This window comes from Mandrillus leucophaeus, unplaced genomic scaffold (assembly GCF_000951045.1).
Source record: "Mandrillus leucophaeus isolate KB7577 unplaced genomic scaffold, Mleu.le_1.0 Scaffold168, whole genome shotgun sequence".
NCBI classification, from domain to species: Eukaryota; Metazoa; Chordata; class Mammalia; order Primates; family Cercopithecidae; genus Mandrillus; species Mandrillus leucophaeus.
The window spans coordinates 1,769,386-1,772,251 of NW_012101676.1; positions in this window are offsets into that span (position 1 = coordinate 1,769,386).

A 2,866-nucleotide genomic window follows, 5' to 3' on the forward strand; every position below is an offset into this window, starting at 1 on the left:
ACTGTAGTCCTCAAACACCTGTGCTTGGCTCAGGCCCTCCAGGACACTTAGTATGCATCCAACTGGCTCATCATCGACTTCCTGCTGTACTCGTAGGCCAAAAAGAGTACTCCATTGGCAGGGAATGCTCGAATCATAGTAGGTTTCACTCCAGAATATAAGGCCGTTATTCCTAGAAGACAAAAGGGCAATCAAAGACTGCAGCAATCCCTCTTCTGGGGACACCCGCGCAGCTGCATAGCACAGGTATATTTACACAGGCAAATCCAGACAAGAGTGCTAAAACCAGCAAGTCCTGGAAGGACGCATCCCCAGCTTTCCCTAAAGAGACCAACAGAAACAAGGACGTGGAAGGATGCATCCCCAGCTTTCCCTAAAGAGACCAACAGAAACAAGGACAAGTACCAGGTCTCCTGGCGAAACTGACTGATGCTCAGGTAACACCCCCCAATTCCATGCTTGGTTAACTCTTAGGATGCGGATGGGGCAGAGCTGAGGCCTGAGACAGCCAGACAGAGGCAACCATGGAGAGAGGGGGCCGCAGCTCTGCAGCTTCACCTGGGCAGTGGCAAGAGCACCAACCTTGAGGCTGGAGACTGGTTTATAGTACTAGTATTGCCCAGGGTGGTTATGAAGATTGAATTAGATAAGGGAGGTATAAGTACTTTGTAGAACTTTACATGTTACACAAATTTAAGGGAGGATTACTATGAGTAACAGATAAGGTGTCTATGCTCTATTTGGGACACGAAGTTTCTGGGTTACTGTTCTCTTTCTTTTTACAATCAAAACAGAGAAGTTCTTATCTCAGATTTTAAGATGTATACTAGATGCTAGAAACACAGGTGTTTACTCACCTTCATTTTTCACAACATTTATCAAGGTTCTGATAAATCCTACCTGTTTTCCAGACATGGAAAGAACTTGAATTCTGGATTTGATACAATCCACTGGGTATGCCGCAAGCCACAGGCAAATCCCGCCAACTCCATCCACCGCTCAACATCAAAGGGACAGGGCCTAGAGAAAAAAAAAAAAAAATAGCAAATGGTATTTTGTCTCGAGAGCAGCTGATGTGACATTTCCAGAGGTCAATGCAGTAATGGCTGCAGGTAGGTGAAAATAATGCTACTGCTGCGGAATACAGCTCTTTGAGGAAACTGCCAAAGCTCTTGTTACCGTGCTCTAAGAACACAAGGTTTTGTTTGGTAGCCCAGGTCTACCCCTGGGTCTTGCCAAGTACAGGAAGCCCTAGTGAGGGTTATATTTAGTTTGGTCACTGAGGTGTTGAGGGCTGGCCTACACGAACCAGGAGGCCTCTAGCTGAGTGGCAACCCCTTACGGTGGGGAGAAGACAGGCCAAACACAATCTACGTCTTTTTTCAACTTTCTCACTCTTGAGTATTTTAATAGCCCTGATTCTTCCTTTACCATTGAAAGCCAAAATTGTTTTTATTAAACATAGCAGGTAAGTCTGGGAGCTTGTCTAACCCCAGAATAGATTCAACACATGGTAAGAATAACTAGGTAAATGCGTTTGCATGGACAGCAGTGGGGTGTGACGGTGTTTGCTCCCTGCAGGTGTGGTTTCTGTGGATCCCCTGCTCTTTGTGCTCTCCTCCCCACATTGGTGGCTCCATCTGGCACAGGGAAGCTTCCGGATGTCAGAAGGTAACATGGGCGCAGGCAGTTGATAGCACCCCACCCTCCGGGCTTGATAATTTCCTTAGGACAGGGGCTGAAGCAGCACATCCCAAACTTCCTTACTGGAATAAAGTGTGTTAATTTTTCTGGATCTATTTTAGAAGAGAAGAGATTCAGAAATGACTTTCCCAATTAGGGAATCACCTATAAATAATCTTGAAATAAGGTTAAAACTTGGTGATCTCAGTAGTGGTTTGAGAGCAGCGGAAACCACAGTTCTTTGTCGTTGACCATGTTTAGTTGGTTGGTACAACTGCATGCGATGTTTGGCTCACACAGTGAGTGAGTTTTTCTTCCCGCTTCCCTGTCTTCTCTCCCCATTTTGTCCTTTGCTAAGGAACCTGAACCGAACTGAAGTCCAGGTCTTCCGTAATAGAGTGTCTCTCCTTCAACAGGGAACAAAACTACAGTCGCCTGTGGTTTTGCTTGTGTTCAGTCTCCATCATGGCATGCCACATCTGCTGGTTTGGGCCCTGCTCGTTTCTTTACTGCCTTCCTGCCTGCCGTTTTTGTGCCGGTGGCTCATCCCATTCATGCTCAGCCCTCCTCACTGTCTACGCTGTCTCCTTGGGCAATCGTATCCAGTCCCAAGCCTTTTAAAAAAACAAGCTATACCCATCCTGGTGGAATTCCTGCCTATAAAAGGGTACACCTTCAGACCTCCAGGCACCTCTAGCGAACACTGCTGTGCACAAGGAACTGAATTCAGTTGTGCAGGACCTGCAGCGCAAAGGGTTTCAAACTCCTGTTGCTAATGATCAAGTTAAAATATGAACGTGCTGGATTAAATGCTTTTATTCAGCTTATTGCATCTAGGTTATCTAAATTACACACCCACTGAAAACATTCTGTCACCTCTTCTCTTGGAAAAATTAATTATTTTAATGTAATTCAGATCTCATTTTATCCTAGCCCAGCAGTACCTGGCAGAGAATGACTCTGAATTAATTATAGTAAAATCATATTAAATTATATTCCACTAATTCAGAATTGGAGATAATTTGGCAATTAAAGGGAGAAGTGTGTCATTCCTCTGCTGGAAGAAATGAACAGCAATGATGGGATCACAGAGATCGTACATAGAAGGGTCCAATACATGTTCAAAACATGCCCACCAGCAAATGGCTTACATACCAGGCTCCCAACTACACTGTTACAATTT